This window comes from Trichosurus vulpecula, chromosome 7, assembly GCF_011100635.1.
Source record: "Trichosurus vulpecula isolate mTriVul1 chromosome 7, mTriVul1.pri, whole genome shotgun sequence".
Taxonomy (NCBI): Eukaryota; Metazoa; Chordata; class Mammalia; order Diprotodontia; family Phalangeridae; genus Trichosurus; species Trichosurus vulpecula.
The window spans coordinates 225,388,037-225,411,128 of record NC_050579.1 but is presented as its reverse complement, the minus strand read 5'-3'; the positions used below and the strand labels follow the sequence as shown (position 1 = coordinate 225,411,128).

Genomic DNA, 23,092 nt, shown 5'->3' with positions numbered 1-23,092 from the left:
TTTCCTAGGCTTCTGAAGTATTCTGCAGACACTCAGGCAATGTGGACTTTTCAAATTATAAATTCATTTGACTTAGTGGATAAGAGGCTTCTCTTCTGACAAAATGGAAATTTTGCATGGAAACATAGTAATGTTCTGCTGCTTGAAACAGGACAATGGAGCTAATTGGCTTTTGAGCTGAAAGCATCCAAATGAGAGCACTAACTCATCATTTTTTCATTAGTCTCTGCATGAATTACTCAAAACTAAGGTATTTATCTTGATACGTAACATCATGTAATGTTATTTCCTATTTTAAAGGTCAAGATCACAGATAAAAATTATAAATTATAGATTAAAAACCTAACCATGAGGAGAGAGATTGCGGGGAAAAAGCAATGTAAAGCTGCATTAGCATTCATTATGCGTATCCTTAATTGGAAGCATGCTTGACAGGTAGATCCATCACTGAGACCAATTCTTTTTTTGCTTAAGCCCCCACTTCTTTGTAGTACAAAACATGGAAGAATGATGGGCAGCGCTGTCTTCCCCAGGTGTTTTTCCTTGATAGTAGAATGATGGTAGAGGTAAGAGAAACAGATTTAGTCTTACCGTTAGGTAAGAACCTAATTATCTTAGACTGGGGTAGTAATCATTGCTCGCTTCCCCACCTCATCCAACCAAGTCAAAGCAATGATAATGCTCCTTCAAGTAGAAATAGACTAGTGACACATCCAGGGATGCTCTATATTCTAAGACTGTAAGGACACAAAACAACAACAACAAAAAGAAGAACAAAAACAGCAACAACTCATTTGTATATATCATTTCAAGGTTTACAAAGTGCTTTCTCAATGTAACCCCAAAAAGATAGCTAGATTTGGACTCAGAGGATCTGGGTTCAAATTCTTATTCTTCCATGAACTACCTATAAAGGTTGTGGAAATAGAGGGGTTGACTACTATCCACTGAGGAAAGTACTGCAAACATCCTCAAAGACTTGTCCTTCAGGGTTCAGAATGGGGGGATGGAGTCCCTGCAGAATCCATCCATAGCAGTGACTATTTCTGAAGTACCATACAATCAACAAAAAATGGAAGTGGAAGATACTGTGCCTGAGTCATGCTTATGAAACGAAATGTTACTGGAGTAAGGCATGGTTCAGAACCAAGAGCTACAAAAATGATCTTGAGCAAGTCCTTAGGAGATTTTGTGTCTGAAGGGAAGACAATTAGAAAACTAGCTGGGATTCAGTCATCTCCTCATGAAATCTGTGCTCAGAAGGGAATCAACTTGACTGAATACACTACAAGAAGAAACTGAGTAAGCATAGGTTGTAGTTAAGGGTGAAATAGGGGAAGAGTCTATAGAATAATTGAAGGAGAAAGAGCCAATGGGAGAAAAGTCACAGAAAATCTACTAGGAAAGTAAAGCAAAAGTCTAAAACATAATAAGCTAAGTAACATTTAAATGAAGTGAGTGACATCATAATAAAGAATGAAAATCAGATTAGGAATGAAAGTTTTCAAGGCAGAATTAAAGAAGACAAATAACAGAAAGGAAACATAAAATATATCATGGAGAATCTTACCAAAGAAATAGAGGCTTCAAAAGAGCCTCTAAATAAAAGGAGAGAAAAATTGAAATGCCTTTAAAAAACACAAGAATTTTATTCCAAAGAGACTGAATTGAAGTCAGGATTCATAGAAACAGTGTAAAGATCATAGGTCTCTCAGAAGGTCATGACAAATTAAATAAGCAAAACCCCAAATAACGTAATCTAAGACATGATACAAGAAACTGTCTAGATGTCTTGAATACTGACAAGAAAGTATTGTTTGATTAAAATTACAGATCACCAATAGAAAAAATCCCTAACTTTATAACTCAAAGACTTGAAGTAAATTTTTACAAATTCAATACCATGGAACAAAATTTTGCAAAAAGACAGAAGAAAGGATTTCAGGTAGCATGAATGACAATTTAAATAACTCAGGATTATTGAATAGCCAAAATGAATTTTTTTAAATGGAAAGTATTTTTCAAAAAGTAGTAGAGGTCAAGTTTCAATTCAAAATAATGTATGCCCCAAATTGAGTTTCATTATCAATGAAAAAAATATAAACATTCCAGTAAAAAAAAAGACATTTGGGTCATTCCTGGATAAAATAAACCAAGGAAGAGCTAGATTTTGACTTGCAAAAACTCAAAGTAAAAGGAAAAACATCACAGTTCAATTATTCTGGATTTTGTTCACTATCCATTTATTTCACTGCTGTAAATGAAAAGTCCCCTCCAATATAGGAAATAATACAACTATGCTGAATCTAGTGTATATTGATATTATTTAACCTCACCTGGTCCCTTATGGGAAGAAGGCAATCCTATTTCTCTTCTGTAATTGGTTCTCTATCTCATTCCTCACTGAGGCAATTACAAAAATTTTCTTTTATCATCAAGTCTTTCATGGCCTCTCAATACAAAAAAGGCAATCACAAAAGATAAAGATAAATTTTGATTACCTGAAATTTAAAAGCATTTAATATAAAAATGAATTCATCTAGGATGAAAAAGACAGTAAATATCTTTTCATTAAATATATTTGATGAGGTTATGATATTCATGATATATAGAGAATTTATACTCAAATCCAGAATCAAAACATTTTAATAGAAAGTCAAAGGATGGGCACAAGCAGTTCTCAAAAGAAACATTTCAGAGAAAAGGGGTGGAGCCAAGATGGCAGAGTAAAAGCAGGGACTTGCTTGAACTTCCCCCAAACCTGTCCAAATACTTGTAACAAATTCTAGAAATACAAAACCCACAAAATGACAGCAAAACACATCTCCAGCCCAAGACAACCTGGAAGGTTGACAATAAAGGTCTATCACACTGGGCTGAGAGCAGAGGACAGTCCAGCATGGGCTACACCCTCAGGGGACTGAATTGTTGGCAGCTGTGGTGGTTTCCAGACCTCTCAAACCACAAATGTCAAGAACAAAGTAGGTCAGTGGGAAAACTCTGTGAGACCTGGGTGAGAGATGAGCATGGTCTAGCCCCAGCCCTGGAATGGCCAGAAGTGATGGTGGCTGTGGCAGCTGTGGCAGCAGAGTACACAGCAGTAGCTGCTTCTGGAGCTCCAGGTCCACAGATGGTGGGGGGATCAAGCAGCTGATCAGAATGGGATTGCAGGGAAGCCTTTGCTGGCACTAAGGCAGGATTCTCTTGCTTTTGCCCTGCTTGGATCTGGGTTGCAGACCTGGGCGGTGGTCTTGGTGTGAGGAGGAGTGTTGGTGGCAGAGCTTGTGGTGGCTATGGAGAGGGAGTCCTCCTGGCAGTTCCAAGGCAGAAAAAGTGCTTGAGTTCCACTCACATACCAGAGCACAGTCCAGGAGAGGAGTAAACACCTCTCCTTTGATCATACCACCTTAGAAGAACTGAAAATTTGCAGGTGCCTAGAAGCATGTCTGACTGTTGTGTTTGCTATGCAAACCCCTGAAGCTTGAGACAATGCACTCTCCATTGTAGAAGCAGAGTCCTACCTTGACAAAGAGCACAAAATTCAATTAATTGTCTGGAAAAATGAGCAAACAGTGGGAAAAACCCAGACTACAGAATCTTACTTTGGTGGCAAAGAAGATCAAAATATAGCACCAGAAGTAAGCAAATCTCCTACATCAAAAGCCTACAAGAAAAATATGAATTCATCTCAAGCCATGGAAGAGCTCAGAAATGATTTTGAAAATCAAGTAAGACAAGTAGATGAAAAATTGAGAAGAGAAATGAGAGTGATGCAAGAAAATCATGAAAAATGTGTTAACAGTTTACTGAAGGAGACCCTCCCAAAAATACTGAATAAAATAACACCTCTAAAAATAGATGTACTCAAATGGTAAAAATGGGCCAAAAAGCCAATGAGGAGAAGAATGCCTTAAAAAGCAGAATGGGTCAAATGGAAAAGGAAGTCCAAAAGCTCACTGAAGAAAATAACTCCTTCAAAATTAGAATAGAGCAAAGGGAAGCTAATGACTATGTAAGAAATCAAGAAATTTTCAAACGGAGCCAAAAAGAATGAAAAAAATATAGAAGACAATACAAAGTATCTTTTTGGGAAAACCACTGACCTGGAAAATAGATCCAGGAGAGAGAATTTAAAAATTATTGGACTACTTGAAAGCCATGATCCAAAAAAGAGTATAGATATCATCTTTCAAGATATTATCAAAGAAAACTTCCCTGATATTCTAGAACCAGAGGGTAAAATAACAATTGAAAGAATCCACTGCTTGCCTCTTGAAAAAGATCTCAAAAGGAAATCTCCTAGAATATTGTAGCCAAATTGCAGAGTTACCAGGTCAAGGAGAAAATATTCAAAACAGCCAAAAAGAAACAATTCAATTTTTGTGGAAACACAATCAGGATAACACAAAGTCTAGCAGTGCAGATACAAATAAGAAAAAGACAGGCATCCTTTGCCCTCAAGGATCTTACAATTTAATAAAAAAAATACAACAGAAAAGGAATCTGGAAAGGGGAGGAGTACAACAGGCAGTATGGGGGAGGCAACTTGTTCTTTGGAGCTGAAACCAAATAGAGCTGCAGATAGAAAGTAAAGAGAGCTACAATGTCCATGTTTTTTCCTCTATAAAAGAAAACTTCATGTTTCCACCCATTCAGTTCTTCAGTTAGAGCGAAGAAGAGGCTGAGGGAGGTAGAAAGGTATTGAATACCCAAAGTTTAGTTAACTGCATGGTGATGAGATCTTAAGTGATCAGCACATCCAAAGAAGGGCATCTTGTTCCTTGGCATTGAAACCAGGAAGAACTGAAGATGAAAAGTACACCTCTTAGTGCAAAATCAAATTACTAGCCCCTATAAAGGAAAACAGTGTATAGAATGATAATCATGATGTAAGGGAAAAGAAAAATAAAACAAAATCAAATGTTATGTAATTATAATCAAGAAGCCTTGGAAAAGAATTGAGAAAATGCACCTTCCTCATTCAGTCTGAGAGACAAAAGGTAATAGTTATGGAAGGTCATATATCTTGTCAGATAGTGTTTATGTGTCAGTTAGTTTTTACTACATTTCATGTTCTTTTAAAAATATTAATTAAAATGGAAGGTTCTTTGTGAAAGAGAAGAGGAAAGCAAATATTTGGTTGTGAAGGTGAAATAAAAATAAATAATTCAATAAAAAATACTATGACAGACACAAATAAATAAATTCAACATCAACAGAATGTTATTAAACTAATAGAACATAGAAACTATTGAAATAATTTACCATCTACCTAAAATACCATACAGAGCAGTTGTCTCCAGAGATGAAGCTGTGGTCTTATTGGAGGTGGTTGAGTTTAGATGAGTTGCATCCCACTATCCCACCAATAGAAATTATGGGCTTTTTTCTAACACAAACTAAGCATCCACTTCAATTTTTTTTCATTCTATCCTCTTCCACAATTGGCTGTGAGGCATGGGACTCTCAGGTTGGATATAACCTAATCAGAACTAGGCACTGGAAAACCAGATGGACATGAAATATGTAACACACATTTTATCGAAGGTCCTTCTCCATGCTCATACTCTGAGTAGCAAGTCAGAGACTCAGTAGGAAACTAAATGTCAGGAATCTAGCGGTAACTCTGTGGGAATGATGTGATTCCTTCAACATAATCAGCTCAAGGCCCCATTCTTGTATGTACTCTGCAAATCTAAAGTAGTAGATAATACTGACCTAATGTCACCTAACCAGTGAAAGTCATTTAACTTTGACAAATGTGCACTTACTGAAAAGATATGCAAGAACAGAAACCCCCTAAATTGGAGGGATACTATTCCCTCTGTCACTTCATTCTCTGGAGAGAATGGGATCAAACTTAAAGTAGTTACAAAGCATTCACTTAACCAAATTAACTTCTAAATGCAGTGCAGACACTGGAAGAGTAACTTCCTTGAAGAAAGACACTATATCTTGGCCCGTTTGTTTAGGCTGGGTCAAGCAGGTCACTTCTCAGGAACACACTGGTATTTCAAGCTTAGCTACCATCTATATTCCCATCACAGATCCTTTCAGAATCACAGAAGACCCTGTAGCAAAGCAAGAATAAATAAAATTTGGCCCCATCACATAAACAGTCTTGTCAAGGAGGCTATGCACTTATTCACCAGTCTAGTGAGGAGAATGGCATGCTCTCCATTGCCTGTCCACAGTTCAGAGAGTCATTCTTGCATGCTGTCACCACCAAGAAGGAAACAGAGCAAACTCCTCCATTGGAACTGATGTTCTGCCTCAACAGCCAATCCAAAGTCCCAATTAGTCCCAGTTAGTCCACCAATTAATAAATAGAAGGAAAAAGTCAAAAGATATCAGAGAATGGGTGTGCCATTCATGTCATCACAAACTTCTCGAAGTTTGCAATAGCATATCTAGATGACGAGTCTGGGAGCTTACTAAAAATCTATGTAGCCCCTTTGCATGTTTTTATGGGACTAGATCCTCATTGACTTTTTCCTCAATACAATGCATTCACTGAGAAAACAGACAATCTTCCAAAATGTAGTCCAAGTACATGTGTACATGTTGTACTTTATACAAAACTTTTACAGCATATTTTTTAGAAAAAAACTATAAATATAAATGAGAAAACAACATGGTTGAAAAGTAGTTTTCAAATGTGACCAAAAATGCCAGGGGTATAAAGAACAATTTAAAAAAGAGCTTGTGATTGTTGAACAAGTTTTCTAAAAGCACTGTATCCTCTGCATAATCCTTACAAATTCTTGCAAAGCTTTTGATCACTTACAAACTCATGCCTTAATTATATACTTCAAAATATAATTTTGGAATTTTTTTAGAAAAAGGTAGCCAACATAACAACTCCAGGAACAATTAAGTGTGTTATCACTTTTGGAATAGGAAAATAAGTGGGAACATATTGAAACTATCTAAACAAAAACTTATACAATGCTAATAAAACATAGGGTCCATTTCCCCAGGGAAGCTAAGAAAAGTTGAATCACTCTTCATCAGGAAGGAACAGTATTGATATGTGTTTTAAGGCCCCATGATGAACAGGTTTATAACTTCCAGAAATACTTCTGGAATAAACAGACCTCACTCCAGAGGAATAGTAAAAGCTAACAATTATATATATATATATATATATATATATATATATATATACACATATATATATATATGTATATATATATATACATATATATATATATATGCCATAATAGATTTATTTACAATAATGGTCAGTATTGTACATCCAGATTGAACTTATAAATCAGCTAAGACAGAAGAGTGGAATTCAAAGACCTCCTTGAACTCAAACAACAATATGTCAACAAAGAGTCATTGAAAAATTGGCTAAGTCATGTGAATTTGTTTGGAAAAAACAGAAGAATTTGTGATAAAGGTTCAAGACCATGCTAGTTATACCCAGAATTATAAAAAGTTATCCTTAATTAACCCAAACTTACAAATTTATATAGATTAAGAAAGGAAATCATATAAACTGCTTAACATCAGTGAAAGCCACAAATTTTAGTGCTGAGGGAATATCTAGGAAGATGTGGTCAGGTGATCAGTTATGGAAGAAAAGCTTTCTATCCTTCATAAAATAATAGATTAAATCTCTGTACAAAAAAATGCAGATCCAAAAATATCCTTTAGGATTTAAAGAGTAAAGTCCTCAGAAATAATAGCATTATCATAAACAAAATAACTGCCCACTATTGTGAGAACATAGTATTGATCTATTAAAAAAACAAGAACAATGTTTCAGCATATAGAATTTTCAGAGTTCCAAACATTATGGAATGAAAAGCTTTTAAAATATAAAGGTCTAACAGAAGACATCAAAACCATGAGCATCCTTTCTGTTATTAGATTTGTTACAAAGATTTTTCAAGGAGTATATAAAGGATTTTCAAGGATAAATATAAATGAAGAATAGCAGGATAGTGACTTGTCCTTTGATTACTACCATCTGATTGCAATAAAAATAAGAATAACAGCATGCCATTTTCATATACCATTTCAAGGCTTAGAAAAATGCTTTTCTTCTAGAAATCAATAAAGAATCCAGAGGACCTGTTTCATAATCTTTGATCATCTAACATGCTGTATCATGGATTTCCACATTTGGACCCTTCAAATGTCATAGAAGCCCCTGCACTTGTGTAGCTTCTAAGTATAAGCAGTCACTTGCCCTTCCTGTGCCTCTATTTCTTCATCTGTCAGATAAGGATGATGGCCTAGATGACCTCTATTCTCCCTTCCAGATCCAGGTCTCTCAGCCTATGACACTATTTAAGCAAGACAAATATTGTGATCACAGAAGGGTTCCCAGACAATGGAGTAGCCATTCTTAGGGGCTAACTTCTGCCATATGTTTCTTAGTCTCAGAACATCACATTCTCTATTCTATCTACTTCCTCAATGCAGGAAATTGGGAGGGGGGAGCTGGCACAGTATAAGTAGATATTCCAAGATTTTCTCCCAATTTTCTGCTTCGCTCCTAATCTTTGTTGCATTGGCTTTTTTATACAAAAACATTTCAATTTAAAATAATCAAAATTATCAATTTTGCATTTTGTAATGCTCTCTATCTCTTGTTGTGTAATCAATTCTTTGCTTTCCCATAAATCTGATAGGTAAACTATTCCTTGCTCTCCCAAATTGCTCATAGTATCAGCCTTTATTCCTAAATCATGAACCCATTTTGACTTTATTTTGTTATGTGGTGTAAGATATTGGTCTATGCCAAATTTCTGCCATACCATTTTCCAGTTTTCACAGCGGTTTCTGTGAAATAGTGAATTCGTAGCCCAGAAGCTGGATTCTTTGGGTTTATCAAAGAGAAGCTTGCTATAGTCATTGACTACTGCGTCTTGTGTACCTAACCTGTTCCACTGATCCATGACTGTTTTTTAGCCAGTACCAGGTAGTTTTGAAGCTGCAGCTTTATAGTACAGTTTAATATCTGGTATGGCTAGGCCACCTTCCTTAGCATTTCTTTTCATTAATTCCCTAGATATTCTAGACCTTTTGTTCTCTCACATGAATTTTGTCTCTGATAAAGGCCTCATCTCTAAAATATGCAGGGAACTGAGCCAAATGTATAGGAATACAAGTCATTCCCCAATTTAGAAATTGGTCAAAGGTTATGAACAGGCAGTTTTCAGAGGAAGAAATTAAAGATATCTATAGGCATATGAAAAAAATGCTCTAAATCTCTACTGATTAGAGAAATGCAAGTCAAAACAACTCTTAGGTACAAAATCCTGTCGTATTGGCTAAAATGACAAAACAGAAAAATGATAAATGCTGGAGAGGATGTGGGAAAATTGGAACACTGTTACATTGCTGGTGGAGTTGTGAACTGATCCAGCCATTCTGGAGAGTAATTTGGAACTATGACCAAAGGGCTATAAAAATGTTTACACCCATTAACCCAGCAACACCACTTCTAGGGTTTTATCCCAAAGAGATCGTGCAAGTGGGAAAAGGACCCATATGTAGAAAAATATTCATAGTGGCTCTTTTTGTGGTAGCAAAGAATTGGAAATCAAGGGGATGCACATCAATTGGGGAATGGCTGAACAAGTTGTGGTATATAAATGTAATGGAATAGTATTGTGCTATAAGAAAAGAGGAAGATATGGACTTCATAATGACTTGGAAAATCTTACACAATCCAACGCTGAGTGAGTGGAGCAGAACTAGAAGAACAGTATACACAACCACAGATGTATTGATTCTGTGATGACTAACCCTGATAGACTTCACTCTTCTCAGCAATACAAGGTTCAAAGACAACTCCAAAGGACTCATGATGGAGAGAGCTATCTACATCCAGAGAAAGAACTATGGAGTCTGAATGCAGATTGAGGCACACTGTTTGCTCTCCTTTTTTTCCCTTTGTTTTTTTTTTCTTTTTCTCTTTTGTTTTTGTTTTGTGGTTTTGTCTCTTCTTTCTCATGATTCATTCCATTGGTCATAATTCTGCTTTACAACTTGACTATTGTGTAAATAAGTTCAATGCGAAGTTATGTGTAGAAGATATATCAAATTCCATGCCATCTTGGGGAGGAATTGGGGGAGGCGGGAGGAAAATCTGGAACTCAGAATCATGTGGAACTCAGTGTTGTAAACTAAAAATAAAAAATCTTAATTAAAAAAGAAGATATTCATAGGCTAAGAATTATCTGATTCTAGATTAAACACACATAGCCTGATTGTTTCCAGACAGGGGTGGTAGTGGCTAAAGGGCAACTGGCATCCTGCTATGCCACATGTATGGTAGTTTCCCTAGTCATCATATATGTACTCTTGTTCCCAGAGATATCTCAGTGGCTAGAGTAGCTGATAGAGCATAATCAAATAAGGATTCAGATTCTTTTGAGCTCTAGGACATTTCTACGATATTTTTAAACATCAAAAACACAAAGTCACTGACAATGAGGTGAGTAGTTCTGTTTGATTTTGATTTCAGACTTTGTCTGTCTATAAGTGTACTGAGTACACTGAAATTATGATTGTTATCTTTTACAAATCTTCATAGAGAATTAATAACCCACCTGATTCATGGCAGGGGTTAATAGAGTTCAGAAGATCTACAAATTAGCATGGCAATAAAAAGACAACTTTGTTTTTGCTTTTTAATACTATGTACCATATTTCCCCATATATAAGATGCACCTTAATTTGGGGGCCCAAAGTTTAAAAAATATGTATTACAAAAAGTTATTGAACTCATGTTTTATTCATCACAAAATTCATACATCTCTTCATCACTGGCCAAACTTCCATCCATTAGCTTGTCCACATCTGTGTTTGATGACACATCACTGTCTTCATATATTGCCTCATCCTCAGTTCCATCTATGGCATCTGAAATGCCACACTTCTCAAATGACTTGACAACAATCTCAATCGTGATATTATCTCAGGATCTTTTCATTCAGGTACAAACTCATTTTATAATTGGTTTCTTCTCTCTTGCCTCTCATGGCCTTCTTCTGCCATGGCATTTTCAGTAGGGTTTCTTCTTCCCATAGCCAGTCTTGGATTGTTTTCTCAGTTGGAGGAGGACCAAACACATTCAGCAGCATGATTTCCATTCACTTTTGCAAACTAGATCACTTTTAACTTGAATTCAGCACTGTACGAAAATCTTTTCTGAGCCATTTCTAGGCAGAACGTGGCAAAACATAATCTAATATACTAGTAACAAATGGGAAACAATGAGCGCAAAGACAACAATCGCAAAAAAGTGGGAAATGCAAGTAAAAAATCTACAACAACGACTGCAAAAACACACACAAGTAAAAAAATCTACAACCACTGTATAACAACATACCCAGTTTTTAGATACCAAATTTTTCAAAAGAGATGACTCATACATGGGGAAATATGGTATTTCATTTTATACATTTTAAAATATTCTGAAAAGGGGTTCACAGGCTTCACCAGGTTGCTAAAACAAATCATGGCACAAACAGAATGTCTTGACATATGTGAAAAAAGACTGGAAGAAAGTAAACCTTGTTCCATGAGTATGCTTGCCTTAATGCTCAAACTTATTTTTTTTTTGTATTGTAAGTGATTTATGTTTACTTCTTAATTCCTCTCTGGTCTCCAATCCTAACTCTCTGGACTTAATTCTCCAACGCGATCTAGCAGTCTTCTCATACCAGATTACTTCCTCAAAGGAGCCTTCTCATCTTGGAGGATCACTGTTCCCTCATGGGCCCTTCCTCTGAGTGAGGTTCCTCCCAGAACCTCCATTTTGAGGAAAGTTTCCAGGCCAACACCCTTCACTCTATCATTCCTCTCTGGGCTCAGCTGCTGACTACTGGAACTTCTTTCTCCACCCTGACCCCTGTGGATACCTTATCTTCTCATGCTTTTATCTTTTTATTTTTTGTCTTTTCCCCATTAAAATGTAAGATCTTTGAGGGTAGGAACTGTCTTTCCTTGTATTTCTGTCTCCAGAACTTAGTTCAGTGCCTCTACAGAGTTAAGTCCTTTACATATGCTTTTTGACTTCTTGACTTGATATATTTGAGCACCATGAATACACAATAAATCTGCATTTTTGTCCCTCCATCAACACAAATCCTGATAACATAATGGGTAAATCCTAGGGATTTGCACAGATAAATGAATTGTGTAGTATGACACAAATAATCTGTCAAAAATAGGATGAGCCCAAGTTTCTGGTCTACAAGCCCAGTATATGATCAAGGAAACAAAGGCTCCCCCTTTGAGTAATTAGATTTTTATAAATGGAAGACAGAATAGTGAGAAGGAGGAGGATACAGGAGGTCACAGAATCTTTTTCATTACAGGAACTAACCCAGAAAACAAAATTTTATTTACATTGATTAAATTTTCCTTCTCTATCCCCATGTATATTTTGAGTCTCTCTCTGCATTAATATATGTCATGGTTAATTACTGATACCAAATCTAAATCCTAACCATCAACCATGACTTTTTTTTTCTTCCTAGGAAGTGCTGAAAAGTTATGCCCATTTTCCCTGAAGGGCACAACCTGTTTCTATTATCCTGTTTCAGTGTCTTCATTGACTACATGAGCAAAAATGAATCATATCCTCTAGAAATATTCCCTTACTGAGGGAGAATAGAGTGGTTGAAACACTATATTTTTTTCAAAATGTTATTTTGAATAGGCTGCAATTTCGAAGCAGTATCCCACATTCAAACAGACTAATAGATACTTCCTTACAGTATATGGAGGCAAAATTGTGTAGTAGTGTTGTTTCTGGAGTCAGGAAGACCTGACCTTGAATCCTGCTTCAGACTTTCTGTGCCACTTCAGAAAAAAATAATTTAGTCTTTCTAAGCCTGAATTTTCCTTATTTGTCAAATGGAGATGATGATAACTGTAACATTTACTTCATGGGATCATTAACAAGGATAAAACAATAAATGTAAAGTGATTTGTAAACCTTGCTGTGCTATAAGTTTCTATTATTATTATTAGATTTGTTATTATAATTATTATAAAATGGAGTGCTACCTTGACATCACAATTAATATTATTTTTCTTTAGCTATCTTTAGCCATAGGTTGCCAAGTGAATTTTATAATATGTGATTTACATTGATTTCTTATGATTTATGCTGTATCTCCTTTTCTTTCCAACTTCTCTTAACTTTTCTACTCATAACTCGGGGTGGGATCTGAGACATTGTTCTATAGCAGAAAAAGAGCTTGACTTAATGTCAGAAGACCTAGATTCAAACTTCAGTTGTAACAATTGCTAGCTATGAAACGTTGATAGGGTGTGGGATCCCCATTTCCAGAGTGAGCCTTAGCAACATCATCTATACAATTGTTTCAAAGAATACCTTCACTACCTACATAAGAAGACTGTTGTGGAGAAAGGGGGATAAAGAAAAGGATACAAAGTGAGGATGGAGGTGGTAAAGGACTACTGAAATCAGGTGTTCTTATTATGAAGGAATTGAATGAAACAGGCTAATTTATATGACAAAGTGAATTTTCCTTGACAAATTATCAAATATGCATCTTATTGAAAAACCACATCATGCAAAATTCTTCACTTCCATCAAAAATAATTATTATTCAAATATATATGTTTAATGTTGGCCAGAATAGAGAAAAGAGCCTATGTAAATAAAGAATGCATATTGCTGTCCTTATAATAAACTTTTGGATATTAGATTTTTATTCCATCAGTACATACATCTTGGCCACTCACTGATAAAGGACAATGAAATGGACCCCACAATATAGCAGTAAGGCAAAATTCATGACCTCGAAGTAGACCATGGACATGCCTGAGTGGTTTGGAATCTCGAAGTATAAGGAATTCTCTAGGTAGAGGCAGAGGAATTATAACATGCATTTAGACTCCAAAGGATCAGATCCAAGGACCAATGACCCCCATTTCAAATAGTAGCAATAATATTCCAAAGAGGGTAAGCCCATCTCACTGTACTAACAAGGAAATTATAACGAAGTATTATAGCAAGAAATCAAGCCATACTGCAGCCTTCCCCCAGCTCTCCCCAACCCCCACTGCTAGGGCCTTCCTGTAAAAGATCACTCACAAATCCTAACTTTCTGCTTAGCACTCTCTCCTGCAGCTCTGCTGACTCTGAGTTCCTTAATCTCCATGACTCTCTCTTGTTCAACACTCTTTGCAGTCTTGATGCTAGCTCTCCATTTGTATCTACTGCCTCAATGTTTTCTTAATGTCTCCTTCTGAATTCTGCTCTTCTCTGCTCTCTCCTTTCCGCTCTGCTGCTCTCAGTTCTGGGCTCTCTTTTTATACAGTCCTAGTCATCATCTGATTGACTCGATCTTATTACACATACCATTGGCTCTGGTCTCAGCAACTCCCCTTAAGGCCCTGAGGGCTTTATGCCTCTAGCAAACTAGCAAACTAGTTTGATAACTAGCCTGGGGCCTCACATCTAGTTTATGAAAGAGTGTGGACCAGTCTCTAATCAAGCCTCCCTTTATTGGCCCCACCTGAAGCCTATTCAATGAGCAGGAAAGATTGCTCCTGAATAGATACAAACATTTTTTCAAGTACAACAGAATCTCCTCAAAATGAACATATCACATTGCAAAATACTTAACATAACATCTCATCACCAGAGTGGCCAAATCCCCCCTCATCAGCCCACAGATCTTTGTATCCATTACATAGGTCAATGGGAAATTGGTGCCAAATAACAAAACAATACAACAAGGATAATACAAAATAAGTACACAGAATAATATCAGTCCATCCCTAGAAGGAATGATGCTCAAAATCTTGGGGGAAGGGGCAAATGTCTCATCCTCCATAGCTTCTTCTTGCTGAAACTGGCCATAGAGCTATCCCTGCCCCAAGAAGTCAAGAGTCCTATTCGAGAGGTCAGTTCTTTAGCAAGGTGGCCCCCAGGAACTCAATTGATGCCAAATCCTTAAGCAGTCAGTTATCTGAAAGTGTAGGATACTTAAGGTACTTAAGATTAAAGGAGACAGAACTAGGAGCAAGTTTAACCAAAACAAATACCAAAAAGAGTAGGCAAGAATGGACTATTATCCTTAAAATAAAATCATCTCCATTTTGATTGAGACTTCAACTATGCAAAGATTCAATCTCATAGGCAAGCTCAGATGAGAAATGCTTCTTTTCAAAAGGAACACAACGAGGATTCTATGCCAGGAGGTTCCCACCCTAGATAGAGATTAAGATTGTCCTCCCAGCCTTTCCACAGATGTACAAGGGAACACAATGGGAAAACTAAGCCAGGAGGATCTCACCCTAGATCCCAACAACACCAGCACACAGGAGGCTGCTAGCACAGGCTCTTTGATCTGCTCTTCTAAGGAAAGCAACTTTAAGGGATTAATACTTTAATCTCACTTTAATCAAACATACATATACCATTCACTTTGTTCAGGGAGAAAAGCCAGCACCCTGAACTTCAGAGCAAATACAAGTAGAAATTACAAACAGAGACCATATAAATAGATGGAATCACAATACATAGTTACCAGAGAAGCACCAACATCTGGGTTTTTCAAAGCTGGGGAACTCTTAAAAATGGCTACCCACCTTCTTGCCTGATCAAATCACAAGCCACTCTTCCAGTGAGTGAGAGCCCCATGCAAAATGCTAACCTCTGAGTTTATATACCTTGTTCATGGTCAAAGGGCATCACAACCATGCAACTCAAACCTATGTGAACTAGGCTTTCCCTTGATGTAAGCAGGTCATCAAAGACTCCTGACTGAATCAAATAAACAAAGGCCAGATTAATCAAGGCACTTCATTACTTAAGTGCTCCAAAAGAGAAAAGAGTAAAAAAGTCCCACCTTAATTATAAATACACACATTGAATTGAACAGGTCAGATTTCATTTGGAAAACTGCCTAGCACTCTCAATCTTCAAAAAGTGCTCTATACCAACAAAGTTCAGGTGTTAAATTATAGCCTCCTCCCACTGATACTATCTGGTGGCAAATCATGGAACATCGTGGTCTCTGAAGCATCACAATTGCGGGGGTGGGGGGGACCCAAAAGCAATGCAATGATTCATGGTTGACATAAGTAACTTGCATTTTAGTAATGATGACTTACCAGTAAGAAGTAGGGCTAAAAAGAGTAGAAGTTCTGAAAGGACACAGACAACACCATGGGAAATTTAAGATGTGCATTTAAAAAATTTTATGGAATATAAGTTCATAGTTCCACATAACATTCTCTTTTTTTATTAATCAACTACCATATGCTAGGAATTGTGTTACATATTGAAGATACAAATGTCAAACAGTCTCTGCCCTCAAAGGGCTGAGAGGGTATTTTGCCTGAAACAAATTCATTAGGTGACTGTGGAAATATAACATCAACTTTAGGGTTGTTTTTGTTTGTTTGTTAGTTCTTTTTGTTTGAGTTGTTTTCTCCCTTTCCCTAGGGTGTTTTCTAGGGCCCTTGTATAATGAAGTGATGTGTCCCAGGTTACCATTAAGACCTTTCTTGATCATGTCTTACCCTTGATATTCAGAGCACAGAAACAGTCCTAGTAGACTCACTTTATTTTCCCTATCAGATTCCCTGACTCTACTGGACTTTCCCAGGATCTGAGCTCACTGGCTTAAAAAAACAACTTATTCAGTGACCACTGACAGATTTTTCAGATCTGTTTGCTCTACTCACATCTTAGAAATACAGACTTACAAATAAAAAGCTTTTCTTTTGGTTTGGTCCTGTGATTTCCTTATGGAAGTATCTGTGAAAAAAAATACCTCAAACAATGCCAAGGTCTTAGTCTTAGAGGGTTGCCTGGGTCAATGAGAAGTTAAGTAACTTATCCATGATCACATATTATATGCTAGAGGGAGGACCTAAACCCAGGTTATCTTAACTCTGAGGCTAACCTCCTATTGACTCTGCCAAATGGTTTAGAGATATAATAGAATTATAGGCATTTTCTTTCACAAATAATGACAGGATCCTTACATTACAATGGAGCGGATGGGTCATCAAATGTCTTGGCCTTGGAAGCAAGAGGGTTAGAGTAGATGAATAACTTCCCTGCAAGCTCTCAGTCAATTAACTTACTTATATGAAAGTTGCAAAGGGAAATTAGCTCTAGTGGGAATAATAATGAGTTCTTCAAAGATATCAGTCAAAACAGTGACCTTTTCTTAGGTCTCGCCCTCTGATTTCTCTGTAGCAATTGACACTGCCACTGTTCAGCTGTTTCACTCATGTCTGACTCTTCATGACCCAATTTGGGTTTTCTCCATATCCACCTTTCCTTCTCTGATTCCCCAGACGCAAATATTTCTTTTTCATCTGATCTCATATACACCCTCATGAATTTATCACACTCTCGTGTGTATTATATTTTTCTGGGTGAGTTTATTCTTCTCCCATGAATGATTCAGTGGTTTGGTTATATTTAGTTTGAACTTGTGGGGCATCAAAGAAGAAATATCCTGTCAACCACAGGGATATTTGAGGTTGGAATTCAGGAGGGGTAAAGTTCATGGATTTGGGTATACAATTTAATCACTTATAGATGCTAACTGAAACATGAGAATAGATAAGAGTATTGGAAGAGAATGGAAGTTTGAATATTGGCCTTTGAAGAATAGCTAAGTTAGAGTGGAGAATGATGAAGAGCTAACAAAAATGAAATAGAAGAAAGAACATAGAACCAGTGGGAAGAGTAGGATAGTATAGTTTTATGGAAACTCATCACAGAGATTTAAAAAAATGGACTTGGTAAATAGCGTCCTTTATAAAGGACACTGCACTGCATTAAAAAAGTTATAGGTTATCTTTGCTTAGCATATGTTAGTTTTTACTGTAAAACAGTCTATCTCCTTTGAAAAAAGTTGAGTAAATGAGTCATTTTGAGTCTCACTTAGCAACTGATTTAGAATCACAGTGATGTTTTATGCCTCCCTTATAAAACAGAGAAATGAAATGGATGAGGGAGTTACCTCAAAAATTCAACTCAAATTAATAAAATGTTTATTAAGGATTGACTATATCCTCAGAGCAATGTTAAGAACATAGCGGGCAAGGATGAAAAACAATTTAGCTCTCTGGGGACCTGGGGACCTGTGACTGGGAGCTGATGAAGCATAATTAAACATAAAGAATTGAGCAAACAAATGTATGTGACATAAAATCTAGCACTCAATTGATAGAAATAACTGGAGATGGGAAAACGAGTTCAGTCCAGTATGATCTTGTCAAGTTCAGTTATTCTGAGTCTGTTTAGTATCATTAACCGAAACAATGTAGATTAATCTAACAATACCGTGCCTGCAGATGAAACAATGTCTTGTTTAGTTTAGTTTTGTTTTTTGCGTGAGACTAAACTGCAAAACTGGGGGAAGTAGAAAAGGGAAATGGTGAGGAAGAAGATAGATAAGCATGTGTGATGAAACTTAATTGTCAGTAGTAAAATGGAGGGAATAGAAAAAAGGACACACATACATGTGACCATTTTGTCACAAAAAGAAACCATATTAAAATTATTGTATAACCCAAGTAATTCCCATACTACTATGAATGGAAAGAAAACCAAAATGGCATTGAATACTATATAAATAAAATGAGCAACCCTGTCACTAAAGTGATCTTTTCTCATAACAGATCCTTGATAACTATATGAAGCACATCTGACAGCTAGACCAACCCACTTCTATACTTGATGGGGCTTAGTATCTCCCTTACAACAGGCCACAAAAGCCACGCAGGCTCAGAGGAAAGATCTTCAACAGTGTGGCTTCAGCTTCTCACAGAGAGAAGTCAAACCTGACCTCATTCCTGCAGGACATCACTGCCAGCACCCCACACTGACTCTGGAAAACAACATCGAACCCTTAGACAGGCATTTTGAAGAATTGGAAACAGAGTGACAGAGCCAGAAAGATGCCTTGAGGAGGACTGGCTTAGCTACTGACCCTTCATCTCAATATAAACAGATTAAACAGGAAAGTCTAAGGTCATCTGCCCAGACAGAGGCTGTGAAGCAAAGGTCCCTTAGGGTCCCCTGACAAAACTGTCCAGTGAGTGGGGTGAGGCTTGGGAGAGAAGAACTAAGCCCTCCATGTTGAGCACTGCCCTGGAGTATTCCAGCATTCCCCACTAGCTGTGAGCTCACAAATAAAGCCTTCTGTAAATAGCAAAAAAACCCTAAAATACATCTCTTTCCCTCCGATAGAGAAGTGGAAGATTACTCATGTAGAACTTCAAATGTGTGATACAACTGATTTGTTAATTATTTATGTGAAGTTACCTGCTTCTCTTTTTTTTAAAAAAAATCTTTTTGTTATGGGGAATGGCTTTCTGGGTGGGGATTCAGGCAATGGATTTGTTTTAAGACAAAAAATATTTTAAACATATGATGTCAATAAGTGATAAAGACTGAGAAGGTATCACTTGTAGCTTTTGTCTCACTTTTGTACTCATATTCACAGGGCTTAGAAGAGTACTGGTCAAATAGTAATAGCTTAATAATTGCTTTTTCATTCATTCAGGAAGGCCTTCATGGAGGAGTGATACCTAAGCTGAATCTTGGGGAAAAAAGGCATTTTAGCAATTCATTTAAATTTGAGAAGCATTTTATTATGAGACTACTTTGTGCCAGGGATCATGGAGGTTTAGAGATGCAAAGACAATATGGTTTTGTCCTCAAGGAGCTTGTATATTTGGGTGGGAAACAAGGACATACATGTATGTAAATTCTCTCTCTTTCTCTCTCTCTCTGTCTCTCTCTCTCTCTCTCTCTGTCTCTCTCTCTCTCTCTCTCTCTCTCTCTGTCTCTGTCTCTCTCTCTCTCTCTCTCTATATATATATATATGAAATTACTTTGTATAAACATGAGTAGCTAAAGATGTACATCTATATATACATAGTAATTTGACAAGGAACATACTAGCAACTAGGACAATACGGCAAGTCCTGTATAGGTGTTATTTGATCTTGAGCCCTGGTGGAAGCTAAGCATTCTAGCAGGTGTAAGCAAGGAGTGAGTGCATTCTAGACTTCTGGAACAGCCTGTACAAAGGCAGAGAGAGATGGGAAGTGATAATAGTCTAGTTTGTCTGGAACACAGGGCTTCCGTGTTCACAGGAAGAGGAGCAACGTGCCATAAACCTAGGTTATTGTCCTTCATTCTCAAAGAGAAACAAAATGACATCACTATGCTATAGTCAAGTTACAGAGTGTCTGACTGTGGCTGATCAGAACAATACAAGCTTGGCATGTTCTACCACAGGATGGGCACAAATAATCCATGTGAACATCTGGGGTGGATTCTCAAAATTTGTGCATCTCATGGTTTTTTTTGAGCTTCTTCAATTCAGCTTTGTTCATAGAGCACAGCACTTTCTCTGATGTGGTAATGCCATGATGAGCAGTTCTGTGCCAGTGTCTCCCATGTTACACAATCAATTCCAGAGTTCTTAAGAGAGACCTTGAGAGTGTCCTTGTATTGCTTTTTCTGACCACCATGTGAGAACTTGCCCTATGTGAGTTCTCCATAAAACAGTCTTTTTGGCAAGGGTCCATTTTGTGGCCAGCCTATCAGAATTGCACTCTCTGCAATAGAGGATGGTAACATGATATGGGTGGTGTCTTTTGATTTGTGCATAAATTGGATTTAATGAGGCAGAGTTGCATGAAGTCATTGACCTCACTGTCTCCTCCACAGTCATCACAGTCCAGCGTCAGGATGGAGTCAAAAAACCTGGTGATGGCTCAAGATGCAGTCAATCTTCTTGTTGTCTTAGATGTCTAACCAAGCTCTAAGCACTCCACAAAACCTGCTTCAGCTGCCTTCATGGTTGTCGGAAAAATATGTTCCCATCTGCCTGTTGAACTGAGGAAGTCTTCACATGCCTGAGGTAGTCACCTCCCAATTTACCAATGGATTTGTGACTCCTCAGTTGCCCTCAACCTGGTTGTTTCAACAATCCGGGTAGCAGCTTCTGTGGGGGTATAAGATTCACCCACAGCCAGCACCCAGAAAGCTGCCAACAGCACAGGTTCTTTCGATCTGCTTAAGCAAGTGAAGCAAGGTGAAGGGGTTGACAAGCTTACTTTTAATTCAGCATTCAAATATTATTCAGTTCAGGGGGAAAAAAACAGCACCCTAAATTTCAAAACAAAATGCAAACAAATTACAAACATCAACAGACTTTGTCTGATTCAAGTCACAACAGATAGTTACCAGAGTTCAACAAAGTTTCAACATCTGGGTTTACAAGCTGGAGGGCTCCTTAGCTACAGCTGCCCGGAGCCTCATCATCAACACCATCTCCAGAGCCCCGCACCAATGGCACTGTCCTCCCTTCTTATAGGGCTTCAGACATTAAATATCATCTGAATCACCAGAGCTCAGGCTCTGGTGATTGGTTCTTGAGTTGGCCCCTCCCCTTAGGACCCTGGGAGGTTCACATCCACATGGATTACATTAACACCTAATGGGGTTTGGGTCTGGGGCTTAGCACCTAGTAAAGCTCACTGAGATAAATTGAGTCACTCAAAGAAAACAAAGGTCATTCTGGTTACACTCCACCCTTGTTCTAGGATACATAATCTAATCAGCCACGTATCCTAGAACATACATTGTGATCCAATTACAAAGGAAACTAAAACATATCATTCATAATAAAGCAAAACATATCATTCAGCGACATTCCCAAATATTGGTTTATGATTCAAATGTGATCCACCCCTAGGTCCCAGCAAGATAATCTTTTCAATCAATCATCCCCAAAATAATTATTAATAATTCAAATGTCCACCCCTAGATCAAAGCAAGTTAATCTCTTAAGCTCATAAAGTGTCAAATAAAGTGCTTCTTCAGCAGCACACTGCCATGGCAGGCTTCCATGTGGCACCCAAAGTCACAATTTCAAAGAAAGAGTCCAAACAAAGTTCTTTTAGGGTCTGTTCTCCCCATTAATTTCCAGGCCCCGGTTCCAAGTCCCGAGGGTCCGCTGGGCAATAAAGCCAACAGGGTGGGGTCCCTGGGGGTCCAAGGCACTTCCCCCACCCCAACAAAAACAAATCCATGCCGCCCTCCTGAATCCCAAGCAGCCCAAGCTGAAGGGACCAAAAAGGCAGACTCAGTGCCTTGCTGCAAAGTTTTCATCTCGCCCCAGGGCTGGATTTCAGACTCCTGGGTTCCAACTCCAGCTGGCCTCACCTGGCTTCTTCTGGAATCCTGATGTAGGTGGTTCCCCATCTTTGTGCTCACCTCACCAAAGTCAGCTGGAAAGCAGCTCACTGCTCTCACCTTTCCAAAGTTATTATGCAGGCAGTCTCTTGGATCAATATTTTGGCAGCTGCTGTCTGCTTCTTCTTTCTCCTCACCAGCCCCTCCTGCCAAATCTGTAGGAAGGCCATTCTCCAACTCTCCAAGGCCATTCTCCACTCCTGTTTCAAAACTCCATATACAATATAATCTCAAGACTTTCACCCTTTCAGCACAGTCCTCCGGGGCCAGGTTTATGAGCTTAAGCCCTGGGAAGAAGGGATTATCTCCTGCTCTGGGCCCCTGGGAAACCACACCCAGCACTTCCACAGGTCTGTTTTCCTTCAGGATTTTGTTGCTCCTGAGGCTGCACAGAACCATAGCCACTCCAAGTACAAAGAGCAATTCAAAAACTGGGAAACATTCAACCAGCCCAGTACCCCAACATGCCATGCTTCCTTGTTAAAGCCAGATCCTGCCGACTCCATATGTTTCAACAATCTGGGTAGCAGCTTCTGTGGGGGTATAAGATTCACCCACAGCCAGCACCCAGAAAGCTGCCAACAGCACAGGTTCTTTCGATCTGCTTAAGCAAGTGAAGCAAGGTGAAGGGGTTGACAAGCTTACTTTTAATTCAGCATTCAAATATTATTCAGTTCAGGGGAAAAAAACAGCATCCTAAACTTCAAAACAAAATGCAAACAAATTACAAACATCAACAGACTTTGTCTGATTCAAGTCACAACAGATAGTTACCAGAGTTCAACAAAGTTTCAACATCTGGGTTTACAAGCTGGAGGGCTCCTTAGCTATAGCTGCCCGGAG

The 23,092-nt window shown here is 37.9% G+C and overlaps 1 pseudogene; it reads left to right on the top strand.

Moving 5' to 3' along the window:
* The window catches only part of LOC118857826, a 52,143-nt pseudogene extending 32,987 nt beyond the window's left edge, over positions 1-19,156 (top strand).
* The last annotated feature ends 3,936 nt before the right edge of the window (positions 19,157-23,092 follow it).